Raw genomic sequence first — 26288 nt, 5'->3', positions numbered from 1 at the left:
GCCGATAATTGTCACAACATTTTGAATTGCAATATATGCATTAACAGCAGTTTCGGCACACTCGTCTTTTAATGAGGCCCTACATAAGGCAATAATGTCACAATCTTGCTAGTGAAAACACTACCAAAAAGAAATCTAGTTGCAAAAGTGATGGAAAGTGTAAGAAATTGTAGTATTAGTTGAGGGATTAAGTACACGCTGCAATTAATAATCAACCACTAAAGTTACTATATACTCTGGGCTCAACCCCATGGTGGGGACAGGACTTGTGCAATACTCACTCCAGCAGAGGTCATCAACAGAGCACAGAGCAGGTCCAGTTGTAACTGGCTAGCTTGTTAGTTCAGAAAATATATTTTGTAGATTATTGTGTCCCAGTAGCTTGAACAGGAGGTAAGCCTTATGGAGTCCACTTCTTTGTCCTGGGTAGGAGAGGGAAAGAAGATCCAGCCATCTAGGCTCTTCTCAAGTCACATACATCGTCCACTCCTCATCTCTTCTTCCACAGGCTTAGAAAGTGGTCTAATTAGGGCTATGGGAATGTCACATTTATGCCTGGCACCAGTCTGCCCCTTCTTTGGAAGCAAGTTCACACATAATCAAGGGGGCTATTCAGCTGCCTGCGGGCAGTTGGATCTTATGCCAATAGTCCTCCAGATAATTTAACTAGGTGAATTGTGACTTCTCAAGTCACATACATCGTCCACTCCTCATCTGTCCTTCCACAGGCTTAGAAAGTGGTTTAATTAGGGCTATGGGAATGTCACATTTATGCCTGGCACCAGTCTGCCCCTTCTTTGGAAGCAAGTTCACACATTATCAAGCGGACTATTCAGCTGCCTGCGGACAGCTGGATCTTATGCAAATAGGCCTCTAGATGATCTAACTAGGTAAATTGTGACTTACTAAAAGTATCTTTTTCAAAATATGTATTCATAATCAAACTTCACCATTGACTTGGGCTTTTAATAAATATTTCAAAAAGTCCAATAATGAAATATGTAGTTGTTTCCTAGCCATATATAACATTATTAAATGTAATATTGTATCACACTGCTTTTATATGGAATAACCAGCCTTGCAACAGCAAAAATAGCTTTTTGGAGATTTTTCATTTATAACAAAATGTGTAACATTAAACTTTTGGATGTCTTGTATGTCCTATTTTTAAATGCCATGCACAAATTTGCAGTTTAAAATTACACAGCCAGACTACAAATGGTAGACCTGCAGTCAAGTTTTCACTGTAACTGCAGAGGCTGGCACAATGGGTGCTGTTGTCCACTAGTGACATTTAACTTACAGGTCCTGGGTACACCTTGTACCATATACTAGGGACTTATAGTTAAGGTTGGTAAGTTAAACATACCACCCTAGGGTATGCTATTTTCATCATGTTGAAAGGGGAAGCACATGGGCTTTAACCAATGTTTAGCAGGGGTAAAGTGTCCAGATTTCAACAGCAGGCACAAAGATGTTCATTTCTAAGACAAAGATGTAAAAACATTTGCAGACATATTCTTCTCATGCTTACGGTCATAACGCTATTAACGTTGAAAGAAATCAACAAGTCTAAATTGCAATATTTTGTCATAAAATTGGCAACATTTAGTGTTCATTGCAAGATTAGGGTATATTACCAGGGCAGGTTAGTTAATTTGTCTATATATGTATGTATATATATTTTTTATAGAAAAAAAAACAAGATTGAAGTGACGTTAAAGTTAGGTATTAAAATTACAAAAAACTGAGGGGCATATTCACAAGGAGCTATTGCCGAATTAACGGCACTTTAACGCAGCCAAAGTCGTGATAAATTTACCTCCCCATTCACAAGCTGGTGTTAACAGCCCACAGCACCAGCTTACCCGCGATAGCAGCCGCAAAAAACATCGCCACAGAGAACCCCCGCAAATATTGCTAATGAGATGCAGAGTAGGCGTTCCCGTGCAAAAAGCCGCAACAACATGACACCTCAACATTCACAATGACCAGCCAGATTGGCGATAAGAACACAAAAGATGCGATAAGGCACATTAGCAGTAGGAAATTAACACCCGCTCTGACCTGGGGTAAAGTCAGACGGCAACCTGCACCAAAAAAGGGAGCCCATCCCAGGGCGTCATCGAAAGAGCAACAGATGCCATGGATCCATTCATCATGCAGCCTGGACACCCAGGAGGGCCGCAACACCCGCCCACCACCACCCCAGGACCCCAAACTCCACCCGGAACACCCCCCGGACCACCACAGAGGAAGCGCAGACAAAGACAGTGGTCCCCCAGGAAACACACCTGTCTCACAGACCCAACATCTGACAATGTCACTGTCCACTACAGGTTGAAAGGGACAACCATCCTACGCATCCTGACCATCATCGCCTAACAGACCTACGGCACCAACACAGCAGACAGCCAACATCCCACCCCACACCAAGCTGCTGGCTGTGCTGCACCTATTGGCCCTTGGCACACCCCAACCAACACTCACCAGAGTTGGAGGAGTCTCACATCACCAGCCGGGCCACGGAGGACTATCGCATAGGTTGCCAGTGGAGCATTCTACATTCACAAATAGTGACTGGAGTGACTCCCCCCCTGTGCCCCGATTCTCTGGACCCTCCCAAGTAGCGATGATTTTTTCGCTTGCTTGAAGGTGCCTGCAACTTACAGGCGCGCCTTCCACCGCTTTTTCCACACACCTTAGCGCGTGTGTAGGACCTAAACACGTGGCCTTTCCTTTTGCCACTCACTCACCCTGATCCTGAAGAAAGTCCCGCCTAGACCCTATAGGGACTGAAACATGTAGACCGTTATTAAGTCAACTTAGTAATCATAATTTTTTTACTTCTAGTTGCAACACATAGTTTTTATTATTTTTACACCCTGGGCCGCCACGAATAAATTACTAGGCAAGGATTCCCAGAGGTGCATTTTAACATTCACCTTCATCCACTTCACACTATCGCACGACACCCACTCCGCTGTAGTCAGGCGTTGAAGCACAACCAGGCGGCACTCGGCTGCCTGGTTGGACCCCGATGATGAAGCATGACACCAACCAGGTTGGTGTGTGAGGGGTTTTAAAACAAAGACTGCTTGTGCCCAGCTGACACAGCTACGTTTACAGGTGACATGGAATACTAACCAGATTCCATCACTCCAACACAGTGGACCAGTCCTCGTTGTTTATCTGAGTCTGACATCCAGCCACATCCAAGTTCCCCACACCTGTCCAGGACATCACCATCACCCTGGCACCCCAGTCCCCATACGTCCAACACAATGCACAGGATCAGTTGGAGACCAAGCAAGGACCATACGCCATAGATGGATGCACGCACGTGTTGGGGGCAATCCACAGCACACATGTCCTACCTGTGCCCCCTGGTGACACAGCACACAATCACTGCAACAGGAAGCACTTGTCACACATCAATTTGCAGGCAACATCGGGAAACCGTGGGACCTCCACCAGTATCGCCTACAAATACACAGCCACTGTGCAGGATTCCTTCATCCTCCAACAGTCCATCAGCAACCAGCATTCCCAGGATGGCACCAAGGGAAATGCACAGCCCCTTGGAAAGTTCCAAATTAACACTCCATTCCCCTCAACTCCACAACCTAGCAACTTTGGCAATGCACACATCACAAAATCACAACCACCATGCACAACAACATGCACACCCATCAGACACGACAGAACAACTTACAATGGTAACCTGGGCAAGCCGTTAACAATAGCCATTAATGGCATGGCGCCTCTGTCACACAATAGCCGAATGTGGGGAGAGGTGGCAACCAGGCATGTGTGAAGGATGCACTAGACCAATGATTGGGAAAGTGCACAATGCCAAGAGTGGCGGCGATGTGCTGCACAGACCGCAGTATGCAGAACACACCCATATCCACGGCAACATACACCTCTGATGTATGGAGTGTAGTGGACAGTAGACCCAACCATGTCACCCCAGCCAGTGGGATTCTTTGGGGAAATGTTGCTTGTTACGCCCCCCTAAGCATGAGCAGAGTGGGATGGCCCGGCATACGCCAGGCCAGCGTAGTGGTGTGAATAAAAAGCACGAAGCCCTGGGCGTGGACCTCTTCCGGAAAGCCCAACGTCTCTGCCAGGGCAGCGCCTCCCACCCCACCACGAGGGGTGGTAGGCGTGAGCGGAGTTGCCTGCGATCCTGTGCTCCTGCCATACCCCGGCCCGCTGGACCACAAACCCATCAGGCCTGCCCCTGCACAGCCAGGCCACACTGATAACCTGCCAGCACCAGAGTGTGTCAAGGAGGGCCCACCACGTGCCTGTGTAAGCTCCAAGCCCGAGGCCCGCGAGCCTGCCAGCCTCTCAGACCATCGCTGGCCCCCCCGACACTGGCCCACCTTACTCCTTTCTCATTCACCTACTACACCGGCGTCCTCTTTGGCCCTGTAGGACCCATATGTGAAACTGTGTTCTGGGTCCTGAATGGCAGTGACCCCAAATCCAGGCCAGCGGCCACAGCACCAAACCCCGATCAGTGAGGCATAGTTCCATATGGGCATCTTGCGACACGTGGTGCCACTAACCCTCTTCAATGCCAGCCGGCGACACATGATGCCACAAGCCCTGTTCAAAGCCAGCAGGCGATACGTGATGCCACAGTAGCGCTCGAGTAGGTCACAGATTTGAGCTGAACATTGATTATGCAAAGCCAGATTACATATCATTGCACGCACAGAGAGGCATAAGAGGATGACACGTTGCATCTTAGCGGAAAAAAAGGATCATCATTACGGAGGTGATCGAACACTATTGACAATTGCCCTGGTGTCACTAACTCTGTGCATTGCAAGCCAACAACACGTGGCTGTGGGCCACTGCTGACTGTTGCCTCAGGCCTACACTGCAGTCAAGTAGGTCACATACTCTTGATTTAGCAATGGCAGAGTTCATATCAGTGTACCGGCATCATCCCAGTCTGCCTCCCCTCTCATCCCTGGTGCCTCTAAGTCTGTTCCCCAACATTCATGGACACTCACTGGTTGTACATTGGTGGCTTCTGAGTCTATGTACTAGGGGATAGTTTTCATCCACATGTAGCTGGTACCGAATTGGTGGTGAAAACGAGGCTTGCGCTTTCCACGCCACTTTTTGTTGCTTCCGGATAAATCTAACCGAGCGCGTCAAGCCCTGGAGGACACCTTCCACTGTCCCCCGCAACCCTCCGGAACATACACCTCGGACATTGATGAGGACCGGCTCTGGTTGCATGGCCCATCTGACTGCACCCAAGTCACCAACCAGTGGCTGGGTGCCTCTGCCAACCTGTCGTGGATGCCATCACCGGCCTGATACCCTGCTCAGCACTCCAGGTGCCAGTGACTCAGTGTACCGCAGGCCATTGTCCGTTGCTGATAGTGTTTTGTACTGTTGAGCAGTTGCGCAGCTATGTCACCTCAAACAGTGTGAGGGCCCTTAGACGTTGATGGGGAAGATGATGCAGGTCTAACAGACCGCACTGCATCTGCATCAGGAATATATCGAAGGGACACAATCCAAGACTTTTTCTTCACATAAGCGCGCTCATCCCCAGTGTCGCAACCCCAGTGCACTGCAACTCAAGGACACTTCTGTTTGCATGTTGGCTGTCCTCTGGACTTTCTCCGGCTCACTCCATGTTGCTCAGCAGTTGACTGTGTTATGCATGTGTTTTCTGTTTTCGTTGCCCTGTTGTCCAATGTTCAAATGGTTGCCAGAACCAGACATTCCGTGCGGAATGGCTTACACTCACCCCACACACATCCAGCACAGGTGTCACTGTACATGTGGCCCTGCCATTAAAGGGGCCGGGTGCATGTTCTCGTAGCCAGTTCAACATGATATATGCGTGTGTCCCTGTGGTTTTGTTGTATGCATGAGGGCCTTGGGCCCTACAACATTACATTGTGCTGTGTACATCGGATGCAGACATGTCACAGAAGGCAGGGGGTTGGAGCTTGGGCATGTAGCTTTGTCGTCCCCCACTCTATTCGTAAGGGGAGTGGCCAGGGCAGTCGTACGCAGAGCCAACATAGGTGTGTGACTGCTATTTGAACGCCCCTGGGCATGGTTCTGTACTGTGAATGTGCATCTGAATATGTCTCTATGGCAGTGTGGGTCTCTTTAGTGGGGTGTTGGTGGGCCCTGAAGGGTGATAGACACCTACATATGTGTCCTAGTTCACATTCCATGGGTTCGGCCCCCACCACCTGTTGGGCCACCTCCTTTTGGCGTGCTGACACATGGCATTGGGGTGCCATGTGTGGGTGGGTGAAGTGTCGTGAGCCAGCTGTGCTTGCGGGTACTTCCTGCTGTGTGGTCTGTTGCAAGCTCGGTGTTCTCCTCTGAGTAGCTTGGCTGGCCGGGTCCTGGTGGGGGGTTGCATGGGATATCCATGGTCTGTTGTAGGGCGTCAGTGTCGACGGTGTGGTGGTCCTCTCCGGCATCACAGATGTGTTGTATTCTGTGCTCTGCTGAAGGTTTAATGTGCCCCTCTTCAATGTGAAGGGGAGATGCATGGTGACATTGTGTTGATATGTATGTTGGTGCATTGTGCTGGTTTGCATGCAGACTGTATGGCAATGTACATTGTGACTGTTTGGGGGTGCTGGATTCTTCTGCGGGACAGTGTACATTTGGACTACATGACGGATGTGAGGTTGTACGCGTACATTTCCATTTCACAGTTTCCGGCTCTGTCAGATGTAGTAGGCATGTTTCTGTGCATGTGCAGAGCCAGTTGTGTCCTCTGTTCTGCAGTGTCGGCTATGCGCATTGTACCACCTTGTCGTCAATGTGGATGTGCTGTTCTTGCAATGTGTGTGTGCTACATTGTGCCATGGGGATCTGGGACATGACCCTTTGTAATTGTGAGTGTGCAGTGTGATACACCTTGTTGTACATGTATGCCATTTTGCCCATCTCCCCCCGTCCCCCCAGTTCCTGTTCATTGCATTCCCTGTTGATGTTGTGTCAGATCCTCTCGAGCTGTGTCGGTACTCCCTACTCTTGCACCATCTCCACACTGATGACTGTGGCATGGGTTTCCTCCAGCTCCTTTGTGGCGCTGGACTGCCACCTCCTGTAACCATTGCTGCCTTCCTGTTGGCAGCGGGTTTGTGCCTGTTTTAGGTTGTCACGTCATGCCAGCGCCTCTTGGCCTACTCGATTGGCCTCCTCGGTACTCCAACAGCATTCCAGGTGGTCTGCTAGTGGGTCAGATGCTGGTAGTGCTCTGTCACCTCTGTGACGCTGGTCTTCTTTTCCAGCGGTCTGCACCCCGTCTTCCTCTCCCTCTTAGCCTTCCCCGACCCCGTTTTTCCTTGCTGGTAGTCTGTGGGGGTTGTGAGGTTCGAGTTGGCATTTGCACTGGGTCAGGGTGCATTCATGTTGCTACGTGCTTTGTCTTGCTTCTGGTGTGTTTTTTCGGTGTTTTTTATGGTGCATTGTACCACCAGACGCATGTGATTTGCAGGCCTGTGGCTGGTTATTGCTACTTTTTGCACCGGGGTTGGCCTCATCGCATGTTTTTTAGCATTCGTGTATTGCATTTTTGCGGCATGGCATTGATTTTCACGCAGACATTTGGCACGTTATCTGGTGTCTATCGCATGCTACCGCTGTGGTGTGAATTCCATGTTGACACGGGGTTATTTTCAAGCAATAGGCTGCGATATTGAAAGTTGTGTTACGCTACTCTTGCTGTAGTTATCACACGTTCTTGTGAATATACCCCTAACATTTTAAAACCATACACTGAAATATAACTTGCTCCCCACCATACACTGCTTATGAGCACACATATTACATATTCCATCACTAAATGACATTTTCTTGGCATATCAAATGAGAAAATAAATGTAACTTTGTCAGTATCAGGGGAAAACTATGTAGGTTGTGCTAATAAATGCAGATTACCCAAAGCTAATAAAGAATGAAAAAACGGTGGTTGTGCAATGGAGGTGGAGGTCTACCAAGTAAATGACCTTAAAATGATACCTCATATACATAGCACCTTCTAATGTTCATTGATGGTGACCCTTTAGATAATATCACTGAAGACCTAAACTCCCCAATTAAAAGAATAATATTGTTAAAATGTTTAAGAGATAAGGAGTTTGTTTTAGCGCTACTTCAAGGAACTCACTTGTTAGTGAGAGGTGCACTGTGAGATACATTTTATTGGTACCCCTCACAATTCCATGCTCATGCTTGCAATAAAACAAAACGTGATATGATCCTTATTGGAAGAGGACGTTGTTTCAAGCTGGATGCCACTATTACAATCAAAAAGAAGGGACAAGGGAACCCTACTCACTCAGGAATTAGGGTGCAAACTTTATGTAGAAAACAACGGTTCCAGTGGAATAGTACCTTAGATTCATTGATAATTTATTCAGCATAATAGCAATAACAATAAGGGTTAAGGAGGGATGCTGCCACCTTGCCTGCTGACTTGTGCTCCCGGTGCCCCCGCACCTGACCTCCGTCCTGCACCGTTGCTGCTGCTTTTTCCTGCTGCTGTATGCCTGTGCCCCTGCCCGTTTTTCCCTTCTGTACCCTGTGTGCCTGTGCCTCTGCCCGCTCTTTTCTTTTCTGTATCCTGCTCTGTGTGCCTGTTAAAGATATTTCCCCTGATTACGTTGCCCTCGCATTGAGTTTTTCCCACCGCTGCCTCCCCTGCGGCCCCACCCCCTGTGCTTATTCGCTGCTCTGCCAACCCACCTCCCGCCTCCCAGCTGATCCTCCCTCCCCACCTCTCCTATATGGCGGCCGTTGTGTCTAGCCTATGTAGGGTAGTCCACACGGACACCAGATACAGATAATGTTGTGTCCCCTACATTGTAGGTCCTGACGAGACCCCACACCTTAGCGGGTCAAAACGCCATTGAGGATAATAGGAAGCAAACCATTTACACAGCACCTATGATTGTATACGTTGCTGCAACACTCTGTAAAAGTTTATTCATTAATGGTCGCCTGTACTGAAAATTACCCTTTGAAACCTTGTAAATATTTTCACCAACTTTCATTTAAATTACTGTTTTAGGTTCCTATTATACACTTGGGACACTTTGCACAATTAGACATTTGTTGTATATATGATTTTGTATAATATATATGCTTATACCACTTTCTGAACAAATACAAACCTGAGTAAGGTACATACATATGTGTCAGGAGTGCTCTCTCTCTCCTGCATCCCTCCTTAACCCTTATTGTTATTGCTATTATGCTGATTAATTATCAATGAATCTAATGTACTATTCCACTGGAACAGTTGTTTTCTACATAAAATACTATTACAATCAAAGCAGGTAGTATATTTGGTATAAGAAGGAGCCCCAATAGTTTCAAGTTAACAGTCTATGGCCCAAAGTATGACAGAAATAAGCTCTTTCCCCAATTATTCCCCAGAGTAGCTTTTTTAAAGAAAGGTTCTTTAGTGCTTTAGTAATAGGCAGGACCTTCACAGTAGTACTCCATTCCATTATTGATATGTCTGCCCTAAACAAGCCCTCTTGCAACTTCCTGAACACCTTATTACTTAACTGAATGACCTCAATCTCCACAATGCATGGTGAATTCAACATCCCCCAGAAGAGGGCTACACTTTTTATTCTCAAGTTCATAAAGAACTCCTACATGAACTATTTCTAGAGAACATAAAAATTTTATATTCAATGTGAAGCCAAGACCAAGGTGGCAGATTTTTCTTATCACTCTTCAATATTTGTTGCTGGGCATACATTCTGATGCCTAAATCGGAAGTTCTAAATCTTGTCCCCTGAAACACACTTTTGAGGAAAATGACACCAGAGAAGTGTTTATTAATATCATATGCAGCAAAGGAGGTTCTGAGGGGCAAACTCATCTCCTAATCATCACCACATGCGAGGCATATCATAGAAAAGAAGCAGGATTCAAGCAAAACGTCCACCCAAGAACATTTATGTATCTGTGTAAGATAAGGTTGGAGGTAGAGCATTTCCTATTAGGAGAACTGACTAAAAAATTATGTTTGTGGGCCAGAAATATTAAGGTAAGATGAGAAAGGCAAACCACTTGCTAGTATATGAGCTATGAGAGAAGCAATTCTGCAATTGTATTAGGTCAGATCAGAATGAGTGTGGATTACATGTCACCTCAACACATGACCTTCTCCAAACATTTACTAACGTCTACGCTAATCTGTATGATGGTGATGTGCTTGATGAGCATTTACATTACATATGCTTAAAGAGCTTTAACCCCTCCCGAATTGATCCAGTGCTTATTCCCATATAACCTCCCAAGAGCTGAGAGTCACATTTGAAAATATGTCCTGAAAGGCCACCTGGTCTGGAAGGCTTTATGCTCTCCTTCTTTGAAGCATTTTAACACATGTTTGTGGAATCCCTAGCTAAACTCCTAATTGATATTGGAGCAAAAGGGACAATAACAGCTACACTGTAGGAATTAATAACAACCATTCTATAAAAGCAAAATGATGATCCCCAGTAATGTGGGTTTTACTTACTCATAGCTCTTTTAAATCAAGACACCAAAATATTTAGTTGAAAACTAGTTTCAAGATTTAAACTAATCTAGCCTGCTTTAATATCCCCTTTCTATACAGGCTTCATTCATAGCAGACAAATTGTGGGTAATTCTAGGTTAGCAATCAACCTGATCAATGTTGCTACCAAAGAACATGTTCAGGTGGTCCTTCATTAACATAACGGAGAGACGTGATTCTATCGCATTGGCTGGCGCAAAGTCTTTAAAAAAAAAACCTAGGCCCCCTAACGGTCGTCTCTGAAATTAGCTAATTATAAGAAACCTTCATTAAAGCTAATGGAGAAATGGTCGCCTGTAGTTGCACTTACGAGAGGCACACGGCGGAAGAGGTCCTTAACTCTCTTTGATCTTTGCCTTGGTAATGGAATCCCTAATTAATCACCTGCTAAAAAGAATATCAACAAAAATAGGGACTCATAAAATGACATTTTTCACAGACCACATACTTTTGAAGGAGCCTGTCCCTCTCTCTCTTTTGCGGAATTAGACCACTTTTTAAGGGTTTCTGAGTCAAGTTAAATGGCAAAAAAAATGAAGGCCTGGTCATGGCAAATTCCAAGCATGTGGTTCCTTCACATGTTTTGCATGGGGCTTCATGTACAGCCACCAATCAGTTGCAGAATTTTGGAGATGTAATTCCAAATGATTTCTCAGCGATCTATAATTAGAACATCCTATCATGAGACGGCCGCCGCAGCTCTACACTAGCGTTTTTACGCCCATATTTTCCTCTTTTAACGCCGATTCCTGCCATAATTCACCCCCAAATTTAACGGAGAACCTGCTAAACGCCTACCTGCACTGTGTGGCGATTTTCGGCGATTTTGAGGTACCGGAGGTTCATCTTTTAGCAGTGTGGTTCCTGTTCCCAGCCCAGCTTGTGAGGTACTGCAGGACTTTCTGTCAGAGGGGCGGAGTGCAGTCCTAGGAAAGGGCCTGGCTTGGGCCTAGCCACGCCCACAGCTCAGTTTAGCTGCTGCACCAGTGATTTTTGCTGCATTTTCCCAATTTTACAGTTTTTTAGCCTTATTTCTTGTAATTCTCCTGTTTTCTCCTATTTTTTTGACAAAATGGAGAATAAAGGTGTACTTAATAACAAAAGGAGGCAGCAAATTTCCCCTCCTCCTATAAAATCTATGGTTGTGGAATCTTCAGAGCCTTCATTATCATTAATATTGGAAGAAATTCAAGCATTACGAGTCAATACTGATTCCATTGCGTCAGAAATAAAAAATGTTCGCAAGGAGATGGCTAGTTTATCCATGAAAAGTTCTGATAATTCAATTAAAATCCAGGATAATAGAGCTAGACTTGACTCTTTCGCTCCTCTGGTGACAAAAATGTCTCCTTTGTGCTCTCAGTTGCTTGAGTTGGAAAATCGCAATAGACAATATAATCTTCGCATTTTTAATCTACCTGAAGATGTTGAAGGGGATAATTGCAGATTATACTTGGAAAATTTGCTCCCTGGTCTTTTGCAACTCAAATTTCCTGAAAAATTTGAAATAGATAAGGCTCATAGAATCCCTTCACATCGAAATCCTCGCCACACCAAACCACGTCAGATGATCTTCAAGGTTCTGCGTCATCATCATTTGGTCCTAATTAGAAAGGCAGCTCGAGAAATTCCTTAATTGATGGTTAATGGGAATAAGATTTTTATTCACCAAGATTTTGCCAAGGAAACTGTCGCACTACGCAAAGAAACTCTCCTCATCTTCGACGCCTTGGTTTCAAATATGGACTTTTTGATCCATCGACGATGCGTGTTTGGAAGGATAATTTTTCCAAATCATTTCAACGTCCTGATGACCTGCGCCATTTTCTTGATCAACAGTCTCATCATTCAATGGATACTAATGATTCCAATACCTGAGTTATGTCAATTCTGCCTTTCTCTTTTGACAGGATGCAAAGATTTTCTTCTGTAGGGCTCCAGCGGTTCTGGCCATTCTTGTAACCGTGTGTGCATTTTCACAATTCATATTTATGTCTCTCGTTTGTCTTTTTTCCATGTTTCTTTTTCTCCTTCTTTTCTTTGGTATATGTTTTGGAGTTACTCTTTTCTACTTCTTTTTCTGTGGCCGATTTTTTCTTTGCTTTTCCTTCTCTTATTCTTGTCTTCTGGTTCTCTTTTTCTTCCACTTTCTTCTATGGCTAATACTCATAAGTTGAATGTAGTATCGTTAAATGTTAAAGGATTACGACATCCAGTTAAGCGTACCAAGATATTAGATTATTTAGGAAGATTTAATGCTGATATTTGTTTTATTCAGGAGACTCATATTGATGATCACATTTTGAACTATATGAAAAAGAAATGGGTAGATAGCATTGTCTCTTCCCCTGCGTCTGGCAAGAAAAATGGAGTAGCAATCTTGTTTGCAAAAAGATTACATTGCCAGATTTTAAGCAAACACTCTGATGCTGAGGGTAGATATATACTAACCAAAGTTAAAGTTCATGATAAAATCTTATTTTTATTGAATGTTTATGGTCCTACTGCTGACGATCCTACATTCTGGACCACTCTTACTACAGAGGTCTCGAAGGTTGGAAATGTTCCTTTAGTTGTTGGTGGAGATTTTAATGTCATTTATGACCCCTTACTGGATAGAATTTCTCAAGCCAAATTCCACCGTTCTAGGGTATATTTTGCGTTCAAAACATTTCTTCAATCCACTAAATTAGTTGACATATGGAGATTACACTTTCCCACAGAAAAAAGTTTCACTTTTTTCTCCAATCCTCAAAGTTCCCATTCCCGAATTGATTGTTTATTAATTTCTAGACACTTAATTATTTCTGTTTCAGATCCCCAGATTGGTAATATCGATATATCTGACCATGCTTTGGTTTTGTTATTTTTAAATTTGCAGTCCACATACACTTAACAATCTAGGTGGCGTATGAATACTGATATTGTCTTGAACGAGAAACATAAACCAAAACTTTTATCTGCCATAACTGAGTACTTTTCCTTTAATCATGAAAGTGCTACATCTTTAATTACAAGATGGGATGCTTTTAAAGATTATATTAGGGGGACTACAATTTCAATTATGGCACATGAAAATAAAACTTTCAATGCTTCCATTTTAGACTTGCAAAGACAAATTGCGGCCACTGAAAGACTCTTTATAACTTCTAATGATCCCAAGTATAGGTTTACACTTCAAAAATTGCGTTATGAATTTAATTCTATCCTTCGTAAGAGAGCAGGCATTCAAATTTCTAATGCCAAAGCCAGATTTAAGTTTAATACTAATCGCTCTGGCCGACTATTAGCTAATTATTTACGCATTAATAAAGATAAAACTCAAATCAACTCTATTCATGGCTCTCATGGTAAAATCGCTTTCTCTCAAAACGATATAGTTAAGGAATTTTTGAAGTTTTATTCTACATTATATAGCAAACCTGACTTTCATGAGGAGTCTTTAATTGACTCCTTTTTATCTTCCTGTGACTTACCCAAGATATCCCAATCTGATAAGCTTAGTCTTGATTCACCTATCACTAAAGAGGAAATTTTACTTGCCATAAAGTCCCTTAAGAAACGTAAGTCTCCTGGTCCAGATGGGTTGCCAGCTGAATTTTATAAGGAATTTCAAATGATATTGTTACCTTTTTTATATCAACTGTTTACTTTTTTTGGATCCAATGGTACTACCTCTGGTTCATTCACTGAAGCGCTCATAATTGTACTCCCAAAACCTGATAAAGATCCCACTCTTGTTTCTAATTATCGCCCTATTTCTTTGATTAATCAAGACTGTAAGTTATATGCTAAAATACTCGCATCTAGATTAGCTCCTATTTTAGATTCTGTTATATCTCCCGACCAATCTGGTTTTATGAAAAATAGAGTTTCTGCTAATAACACCAGAACTCTCCTTCACGTTATTGAACAAAGTCCTACTCTATCATCCCCTTCAGGTATATTAGCTTTAGATGCTGAGAAGGCCTTTGATAAGATCCATTGGCAATTACTATTTCATACGTTATCCTTTTTTAATTTTGGAGATTCCTTTATTCAAATGGTTTCTGCCTTATATTTAGCACCAACTGCTCGATTATTCATAAATGGACATATTTATCATCAATTTTCTCTTTTTAGAGGTACAAGACAGGGATGTCCACTTTCGCCTCTTTTATTTTTAATTGGCATTGAACCCTTTCTCTCTTCCATTCGGAAGTGTGATGAGATTCAGGGTATCACTATTAAAGGTGTTCTTGTTAAAACCCTTGTATATGCTGATGACGTACTTTTATTTTTAAATGATCCTATGTCCTCTTTCCCACCTTTGTTGCATATAAGCACACAATACTCTACAATTTCAAGTTATACTTTAAATATAACTAAAACAGAATTTTTTCCTTTGAATGTTTGTTGTACCCCTGCTATGCTTCCGTTGACTGGTTTACTTTAGCAAAAAAAGAAATTGAAATACCTTGGGATTTTATTTTCTACCTCTATCAAATCAACTATTACGTTGAACTGTGAATTTCTTTTATCGTATATTAGGGACAAAATTTCCAAATGGTCATCATTACATCTTACTTGGTGGGGTAGGTTAGATTCTATAAAAATGACTTTAGCACCCAACATTTTTTATACACTTGCAATGCTTCCAATTCAATTTCCTCTAAAATTTTATAAAGATGTTGATAAAGTTTTGTCTAAGTTCTTATGGAATAACAAATCACCTCGTATTAGTTATAAATTGCTCAAATTTCCCAAACGAAATGCCGGTTTTGGCATTCCCGATTTCTTGCTTTATCATAAAGCTTTTATTTTGAAGCAAAGTTCCCTTTGGTTTAACACTTCGTTATTGAGTACTCCACCTACTTGGTTATCTATAGAGCAATCGTTAGTAAATACTCACCCATTTTCGTCTCTGTTAACTATGTCTAACACCACTGCATTTTTCCATAAATCAGTCATTATTAAATCTACTAAAATGATGTTTAATGATTTGGACCAGATTTTTCTTTCCCCCATGAATACTACTGGAGATATCTCCCTTTGGTAAAGCAATGTTATTAAATTGAATAGGAATGTCACTTTTTGGTCCTCATGGATTAATGCAGGTATTTTCTATCTTAAAGATGTGTATTCTAATAATAATTTTATTTTGTTTGAACAGTTGCAAACTCAATTTGTTTTACCTCGATCCCATCTTATCAAGCACCAATATTTATGTAACTCAATTTTAGATTCTCTTCCTGTTGCTATTCCCTCTAATGTTGATGTTGATTTGGCTCGATACATTCAAACGATTTCCTTTTCTTCCCATGGTGTTTCTCTTTTATATAAAAAGCTATCAGATACTCTTGGTACTAATGTTGATACGCTGTCATCCTTCTGGAATAATGAACTATCACTTTCTTTATCCAGTGACACTTGGAGAGAAATTTGGTGTAATGGTATGTCTGGATGGCTCCCTGTTTCTCTCTTTCAAACCAACTCTTATATTTTACTTAATAGACTGTGGACCCCTTTTCGTTTATTTCATGCTAACCTTATCCCTTCTCCTGACTGTTGGCATTGTACAATTGAATCGGGTACGCTGCAACATATGTTATTTGATTGTCCTTCTATTTTCAAATTTTGGTCTGATGTTTGGGCTATTATATCTCAGATTTTTTATATTCAAGAAGTTATTTCTTATAAAATGTTGATTTGTAAATCGCATGTCTTATCACGTGATTTAACTGTTTTAGAATGTACACTTTTTAATTTTCTTATTTCAGCAGCTCTGAAATCCATTACCTATTGTTGGAAAGACTGTTCTTCTTTATCTGTTCATGCATGGTGGTCCTGGGTTCTTTTTACAAGACGAGGTGCTCAACTATCGTTGAAGGGGCTTGTTCATAATTCGTTTTCTTTTCAATCATTTTGGTTACCTGTTGATTTATATTTAGATTTGAAGTAAGGTATACCTTTTTGTCTTCTAGTGCTGCCATTTATAAGGCCATTAATGGTTGTTATCTCTTTACTACAGTAGCTCCTTTCACTTTTCTCTTATCCTAATCATTTGTATTTTCCCTTCACTTTCCCTTTTTAATTTCCTTTTCAATACGATTTCTCATTACCTTTTGCATTCTTATAATGTACTGTTTGTTAACTTTTTTTTATATAATATATTAAGGTATTTTCGCTATTTTGTAATATTTTTTGTATTGTCTTTCTGTTTCACCTGCATTTACAATTCAATAAAATATTTTGAACTTGAGAACATCCTATCATAATTAGATACTCGTATATAAATGAGGATGATTGACACTATCAGGATTAATTCATTTAAAATGAATATCTTCCTCTCTTCACACATGCATCACAAATACTAACACTTACTCTGGAGAAGGGTACCCTCCCCATCTAGGATATACACTTAGAGGTATTTTACAAAAATCAGGTAATGGGCTTGCAATTGGACTCAAGATAAATTAATGGAAGATATTCCACTGGGAACCACAACGGTTTTTTATTAAAGACACTCACTCTGTTAGAGGCATGTTTTATCATCAGTTCTCATCTTGGTCCCTATAAACCCTGATGGGCTCAACGATCTCCCAAGGAGCACTTGTGATATTTTCCTGACAGGGCTTCTGAAAGATAAAAATACATCAGAATACCCATGTATACCTTTCAATAATGGGTGTCCATGGTATGGAATAAAACAGACGTGTGCTGCCAATAGGATGTGATGACCCTACATCCGTTTTAGTTTTGACATGTTGCAGCCTTTTCTTATCGGCCCATACAGGTTCTTGGCTTTCATCAAGTGCCACAGAATCTTTATTATTTTTTTCACAGTCTATCATCATTTCCTATTGCACCTGCAAGTACAACATAAAACTCAGATTGTGCAATCGCAATCAGTCTACACACCCCTTTTGTTTGCACTTGTGACTATATTGCTGTATAAGATATATCAATCATGAGTGCATACCATTGTAGCTCTTCAGCAACAGTACGTCTAAAAACTGTTCATTCAGTGGATACACATTGCACAGCACATAGGCATGCAATAAAATGCAGTTTTATATCCCATATGGAAATCAGATGCATTCCAATGTATAAGATATAGACAAGAGACAAAGACAAAGTAAAATCATCAGTCAGGACACGGTAAGTGACAATATTAGCCCTAATGTCATTCATTTATTTAAGCCTCTGTCTGACATAAGAGGAGGGGGCTTCACCATGCCCCTATTGTCAAACACTGAGGAAAACAAGCAGACAGTAAGTTGTGCTACCATCTTACATTCCCATTTCACTCACCTGTTTCTGTCTTGGTTTGTACTCAGGTCCTCAAGGGTGCCACGTTACCCCTTCGACCCCTACTCACACCCCAGTCTCTTCTTGTCTGCACGCATTGCAGTGTTGAATGGTTGTTTTTAGTATAGTCCAATATGTGTACTTGGTCCAGTGCGCAACTTATGTTTTTGCTATTACCTTGTTATGTTGCTCACATGACGGGTATGTTAAAATGCATCATGGTGAATGTAGTCCCATTGAGCTATCTTACAGAGTGGTGCCCTCTTACTAGAGATAATGTATATACTTTTTTTTAAAATATTACAATTATTTAAACCTGAAACCGTAACCCTTTTCTCGAAAGAGCGTGGTACTAACACTTTGCCATAGAATTCTATGGCTGTGTACTCCTCCAGTTTAGACAGAAGTGGCCATTACCCTATGGCTAACCCTTTAATGTAGCACCCTGCTACAGATTGTGGTTTTGGGGGGAAGGTGGTGGTTTTATGGAGGAGCCCTAGATATTATTTATGACAAGTTTTTTTTACATAAAAGGGTATGTGATAGGGTAAGGTTGCTCACATCAGTTCAAAGTTCTATTTGGTAAATCGACATCTTGTATTAATTAGCTATGGGCTCAAGTAAGTATGTGACCAGTACAGGTATATTGTGTTACATTCAATGCTGAACGTGTTAGTCCTGCGCTGAGGGTACATAACTAACAATTGTAAACTCTAATGTTGAAAGCTTATTGCATAGCATTAAGTCAGTTCCATGGGAGTTTGTTATTAAGCCAGAAATATAGATTTGTAGTCTAAACACAGAACATGAAAGGTTGAGAATGAGCCTCCCAGACATGACAACATTTCTGCAAGCCACCAAGATTAAACCAGGGCTGGAGTGAATGCATATTAAATGTATAAAACCATGGCTCTGTGTGAAGGAATGCTATTTTAACACTCCTATAGTCTCTCTTCTGTGACTCCTAGCCCAGCAAAAAATCTTCTTGAACCACGGGGGCAGTTTGATTAGGAGCAGAAAATTGCAACCCTTCCCACAGTACTCTCAGCATTATTCTACAATCATGATTTTCATTACTGGGATCAATGATTGCCACCTAAAATGTCATTTCAAATTGACAGGCAGAATTATCTGTAGCTCTGTTGCTCATCCTGAGGCATGGATTTAAAATTTCCACAGGGTCTCCACATGGCAGGATCAGGAGACAAGCTAGCCCATTGGAACAGGGAACTCGCGTCAAAACTAAACGAATACTAGTCCACACCACCACATGCAGAGGCATTACCAGATTAAATTCAGCCTTCCCCAAATAAATTGGTAAAGTTTGACTCAACTATATGTCATAATTGGAAGGTAAATTGAGCTTGGATGTATCCAAATGTGATTGGTGTATGATGTGTGTGCTAACATTTCAATTTGCTCCCAATACAAGGAAAATGCCTTCAAAATACTCACAGGTTGGTGATTGACACCGGAAAGTCTCCGTACTATATTCAGAGCTGAAACCCATGCTGGAGACATTGACTTCAGCAGGGATTATATGGGTCACATTTGGTGGTTTAGCAGTCATGGACCCCTTATTAGACTGCCATCACTATCCAGATAAGGAGATCATTTAAATGACTCTCCCCATGAACCTCACACTAATCTTCCTATGGCACCCTGGAGGGGAGAATATATTTCCTCAACACAGGCCCTGTAGACAAACTCCTATCATATCTATTTACAGCAATATGTCTAACATTTGTACAGCATTAGAAGCAAGACATCACCCTACAAAAGGCATATGATGACCCAAGGTGTGGCTCACTTACACCATTGTAAAACTTCAGCTCTTCTTAATAACAGAATGCGTACGTTTGAGCTCATATGGAAACCATAGCAAACATTCATAAAGAGGCAGTTGGGTGGCTGGGGGATGTCATAGTACATACCTAAGTTGATTCAAAATGGGAATATGCCTAGAATGTCAAGTTCAACCAACAAAGACATCAGAAAATTGGCAGAAGAGAGATAAGATGATCATACAGGACTAAATAAAAGAGCGTTCTCATGGACAATTTGACCATGGAAATGAGCGCCATTTTTTTTATGTAAACCGATAATACAAATACCTTTGAGTAAGACACTTTGAAGGTTTAAATCCCTCCATGGCTAGATCTAACTTTACAGTCCAGAGATGAGATGAGCTCAGTTATCAATACAGTGCTCACTGATGCCCTCCTTTCTTACCCCTGATTGAGCAATCCCTTCAGTTTCAAGGCGTAGATTGTTCATGCGCCTCTTTGCTCTGGGTGTTTCTAACCAGTTTCCCACCTATTAGGTATCAATGCCAAATAATAAAATGTTTATGGGAATATTATGAGTAACATACTGTGCCATTTCAGCTCTAAGGGCTCTAAGCAGCCTCAGGGAGGGGGTGCACGCAGCCCCCTTCCATTTTGTTTATAAAGCCCAGGGAAGGTGGTGGTCCCAGGGGTACCTCACAACTTGACATAGGGGGGCCGCGTGGGCCCATCTCCCTATATTTAATACCCTGACAGACTGATACAAACACGCACGCAACCAGTCACACATACATTCACTGAGACACCTAATCACTCACTTATAGAGGGAGTCAAGCAACCACTGAATCATCCATACAAGCACTCATACACCCACTGATTCACCAATACACCTTGGTATATATATTGAACACTCACCACTTTTTAAAAACAGTCACCGGATGATGTAATCAGTGATGTCATTTGAGATGTCATCAGTGATGCCATCAGTGATGTCACTGACCATGTCCTGAGTGATGTAATATGTGAGGTCATAAGCAGTGCATTGCTGGGGCACGAGTTATAATTAGCTCAGCTAACTATAGCTGCTGAATTTCACTGGTTTTGTAAAAGTGAAGGAGTGAAACCTGAGCCTAACTATACCGTGCCTTTAAGCTTTGTTTTTTTCAATGAATATATATATATATAAATATCTATCGTTGGTGCTGTTTGATCAATCTTCATGACATTTTCTCAAGAAAGTGTTGTAGTGAGGCTTGTTATGTATGTGAAGTTTTGGGGAAATCCGTCAAGTGCGTGCAGAGAAAAAGGAGGGTCAATAAAAGTGCCTTTTCCCATATTAATTTCCATAGGGCCTTTGAACACTGCTGGACAGAATTACAACATTTGGCAGACAGCAAGATTTGGTTACGCAGATCATGCTTTTTGTTATTTGGTGTAAATCCGTTCAGTATTTCTTGAGAAATTAAAGTAAATACAAATTTATATATCTGTGGCCACAAATAACCTCAAAAAATGATAGGATCATGCTGGGAAATGCAGAGCTCTGATTGGCTCGCAACACTGCAACCAAGAAGTGTTGGCAGCCAAAAATATGTGAAAAAAATCAAAGAGGGCAGGGTAGTAATACCTTGACCCCCCACACCTTGGGCTTGGGGTGTCCATGAGAAACCACCTCAGCATAAAAGCATGTTTTTTCTAGAAACAATATGGCAAATTCGCAAAATCTCATTGCAAAAAACCCTCAAAAAAAGCGCAGCTCCTGTGCTGGTTTTGGAAATAGTCCTCGGTTGGGCCAGGTCCTGGGACTTGTGCAAAGATATATATATATCAAAGGAAGGGGTGCATAGGGTCCCCCTTTTTGGGCCTTTTTCTTGCCCGTGCACAACCACACCCCAGTCATTATGTTTGATTGAAGGGGAGCCGTGCAGCTCCCCTGCGGTTCCAGGGTACACTACCAAGATATTGGGGTGGCCTCATTTACCTCCAGTGCCCCATGGACTGCCACCTCTGCCAGCTAAACTGCTAATCTCTCCAGGGCCAGCACATGAACTACATAGGAGACATGGCACACTGCCCCCCTCCTGGAGCCACAAATGTCCCTGGGGCCACTACCCAAAAGGGCCGGCTTCTGCTATGTCCCAGGGTGTCCACCCCCAAGACATAGCTGTTTGCTTTTGCCAGCATTGCTTTTAAATATATGGAGCTTATGAACATGCAGCTCTCTCTGTGTAAAAGCAATTGTGGTCTGCTTCCAGCAAACAAGTGCATTTTTTCTGCTCTTGTTTGCTGGAGTGGAACACAATTTGCTATGGCTTGCCGGGAGTGGTAAAGCGCCAGACAAGCCACAACAAACAGCTATGTCCCGGGAGTTGGCACCCTGGGACATAGCAGGAGCCGGCCGGGGGGGTGTCAGTCCCCAGGGCCCTGTTGGCTCCGGGAATAGGTCTGCGTAGCCCCCCATTTCTTACAATTATCCCCTCCCCAGGGAGGTAATAGTGCCCCCGGGCTCCAGGGGAGCCGGCTCAGCCCCAACATTCAAAATGACAAAAACCCCAGGGAGGTGGCGGTTCCTGGGGCTGTGGAGGGGTACATGCGGCCCTCCTACATTTATTAAAACTAAGGCCAGGGGGAGGTGATGACCCCTGAGACTGCGGCGGGGTCTGAGCAGCCACCACATTTATTATACATTAAGGGCTGGGGAGGTGGTGGTCCCTGGGGCTGGACAGGTCCAAGAGGCCCTTCATTGATACATTAAACCCTGTTAGTTGGTGGTCTCAAGGGCAGACCTCCCCCACATTTTTTATTAAACAAGCCCCAAGGAGGTGGTGGTCCCCTGGGCATCAATGAGCCCCAGGAGGGGGTTATGTGTCCCCATCCTTTTTTTAAATGCCCCCAGGACCTGGCCCACCCAGGGGGCAATTAGAAATGATGTGTAGCAGTCCAAGCTTAATTTTTCTTTATTTTCTGAGGGATTCACAAATTCAGCACGACTCCTGCCGAAAATTTAAAATAAAATGCTTTTTTGGAAACTCAGGGTCCCTGCTGGACGCCCCCAGCCAAGAGGCTTAGGGGATCAGGATATACTTTTATCTTGCGCCCTTTTTTAACGTTTGTTTCTGTGACTTGGTTCAAGTTGAGTTACAAGTTGGCTGCCAACTCTTTCCGGTTTCAAGTGTTGGCAGCCAATCAGATCTCAGCGTGAGATCTGGATGGGTTGCAGATCCTCCACTTTCCCTGATAAACAAATGTAGATTTCTGTTAATATCTCTAAAACTACTTAATGGATTTACACTAAAAAAACAAAAAGGCACTTCCCTGGACCAATATCCTCCTTTCTGCCAAATTTCTTGTAGTTCGATTCAGCTGGTCGGACTGTAGCCATGTCTAAAGGTCCTATGGGAATTAACATTGTGAAAATGTGTTTTAGAAACCCCCCTTTTTCTTGGCCCACATTTGACGAATCATCCCAAAACTTTTAAGAGAGGAGCTGAAGTGACCATTACACTAGATCCAAAGTTATTGGCAAATAAAAAAACGCTCTCCTTATGGAAATTAGGTCCTAACTATAACTACCTACTATATTTTATTAAAACCTGATTGGTCAGTCTTAAATTAAGAAGGGGTTACACATTCAAGTCATTTAGATAGACTTTCAGCATATATTTTGTATTTGTATTTATAAAGGAAAGGGTGATTATTTTTACAGTTGGAAGATTCTTTGTTTGGCTTAGAAGTTTCAATGATTAGAGCCTCCAAAATATAGGAGTGAGGATTAACATCATATAATTCCAATCATTTGGGTGGAAACATTTAACAAAATATGTCAATGCATTTGATTGACATGCCATCAATGACTTGGGATTTAACATGTTTATATTTCCTAAAGGCTCGAAAATTCTCCAATGTCATAATATTTTCTGAATTAGAAATGGAGACAGACTTATATAATTCATTAAATTTGTAACCAATTACTTAATTGTTAGATAATTGGCTAACATTTTACCAGATTTATTTTGACCACTGTAATATTTTGATTTTAAGCATAATAAAATATTGCAAACTTCTGAAGTGGCTATTATATTTAGTCCCATTGTGTGCTTAATTAAATCAATCAGGTGCAAGTTATTTTAGAGGTATGATTTAGGTGTTTCAAATGCTTTTTTTTTTTGCAGAGGGGACATTTATTCAGCTTCATTTTCTCTTCTGTTGAGAAACATACAATAGGAAAAAATAGTATAAGGAGGCCTTGAATGTATCACAATAATTTGTAACACAGGTGTCAGAAGATTCATTAAAATGACAAAAAACTAATCAAAGAAGCCTTTAAATCGATATTTGGTTCTTGGAGGCAAGATGGTTTTTGCTTAGGATGCTGCGCTAGCTTTTATTTCCAGCCTCAGCCTTAGAGCGGGTTTAATGATGGAAAAGTAACGGAAGCTTGAAGGATTTTGGCAGGCTGGAGATGGCTTATAGAATAATGTGATTTGGATCACATTACCTGAGTAGCGTTGAATTTATGAGGTCTTGACTGGCTGCAGATGAGAACGATATTCGGGCATTTATGCTGCGCTTACATTAAGGGGTATTTCTGGATCTTTTCCACTGGGCTTGGTGTTCTGAAGTACAGCGTGCTCACAGGGTTCCATTGAAGATGAAGTAAAACCGACAAGCAGAGCAGATGGAGAAACCCAGGGTGATTCCGATGTTTTTTAGTAACTTTCTTCTCCGACAGGCAATATTTGATAAAGCCTGGCCCGAGGCAAAACGGTCCATTCAAAGGACATACTTTTTTCGTCTGCCCAGACTATTTCCATGTTACAGTAGTAAGAAGGCGGTGCTTACGACAGCTGTTTACACCAACTTAAAGGTTATCTTTAAAGAGAAGGTTTGGACATATATATCAGAGATAAAGGCACAAGAATATCTAAAGGAGATTTCTGGGGGGCATGTTTGGTTGATAATCAGGTTGGGTTAGGGTCAGGTACTTGGTCCTTTATATATTGCGCATAATTATGGGGACTTTTTCTTGGTGGGTACACTGCGGTACAAAGTGATTGTGGTATACTTATTGCAAGAGGGGGAGGTCTGTTTTTTTTTCTTTTGTCTCCAGTTTCTGTTTTCTGACTTTTCTTCACCATTTAGTTTGTCATGGTTTTCTTTAATGTTTGGGTGGAGCTGGGAAGGGGTCACAAGGGGTGGGTGGGGTGGTATGTGGTGGGCAGGGGAGTTCAAATCTGTCACATAGAAAGTTTTATGTTGCGAAGCAGCATCTGTATAGGGTAACAGAGAGAGATATTGTAGACATAGTGCAGTAGTTTTTTTGTTTTATTTAATTTAATTTACAGATTCCTACAGTAAATATATGTGGGCTGAATAACTGGTTGAAAAGACAAAGGGAGGCCCTTGACTTACAATTTGCATGCAGGTGACTGACTAAGAGAATGCATTGCGGAATGTTTTGCATTGTTTAGGATATCAAGTTGTCTATTGTACCTCTCAAGGGGCAGGTACTTAGGGATAGCTATTTTGGTACAGAAAGGTATTTGATGAATTCCTCACTTTAGTGCAGACAAATATGGCTGATGGGCTATTGTCGAATGTTGCTATTCCATTGGGTCCTTCATCCTTTTCTCTGTGTACGGCTTTGTTGTGGATGATCCTGCAGTGTTTGACTGGCTGAATAATGAATTGGCTTTATGGCTTTATGGCCAATTCCGCTTTTTGTATGTGAGACATTAATATTAATTTAGCTAGCGGGGCCCTTAAGGCGGGTTTTAAAAACTATCAAGACCGTAAGCCTAAAGTGTGTAGATCCTTGATAAATCTGGGGTTAACACATAGGCTAGTGGATGTTTGGCCAAAAAAAGATATTTCTGACCTGGGTTTATTTTCTTTTCTCTACCCCACCAGGTACATGCATATCTGCATTACTTTTATATATCAGACGGGTTGTGCAGGACTGCCAGATCACCAAATATCCCTGGGTAATGTCAGATCACAGCCCACTGGTGTTAGAGGTAAAAATTACTTCCCCCCTTCGTTTGTGTCAAAGTTAGTTATTTGAAAGGGCGTTACTACTGGACGAAGACTATATTAAGTATATGAAGGAGTGGATCCTGGTCTTTATGGTGAACAATTTAGACAGCGCTTCCGTAGGAGTGATCTGGGACGCCTTTAAGGCGGGTGTGCAGGGGGAGACATTGAGGTTTAGCGTGAAGCACCAAATAGAGGAGAAGTCTCATATGCTCGATCTGTACGAGATGCTGTTAATGCCAGAAACTCTCTTGATCGATGCATTATCAACAGGATCAGAGACTGATTCCGAACAAAAGAAAGTCGCAATTGCTAAAGCTGCAATTATAAGAAATCTCTGCAAAAAAAGCAGCTGATAAATATACTGTTTGGAGATATGAGTTTTATGAGTACAGTGAAAGGGTGGGACATCTTTTGACGAGCCGAAAAAGACACTTTACATTTCAGGGGCACTTCAAGGAAAGTTGGAATCCTAATATAGGTGTAGTATCTGACCTGGAAGGAATATGGGCGGCTTTCCAGAGGTTCTATCAGCGGGTGCATGCAAATTAATTGGGAGGGACAGTCGAGGATATGGGGGGTATATGGAT

Source organism: Lissotriton helveticus, chromosome 6 (assembly GCF_964261635.1).
Source record: "Lissotriton helveticus chromosome 6, aLisHel1.1, whole genome shotgun sequence".
In the NCBI taxonomy this organism is placed as follows: Eukaryota; Metazoa; Chordata; class Amphibia; order Caudata; family Salamandridae; genus Lissotriton; species Lissotriton helveticus.
This window is presented reverse-complemented; position numbering follows the sequence as displayed.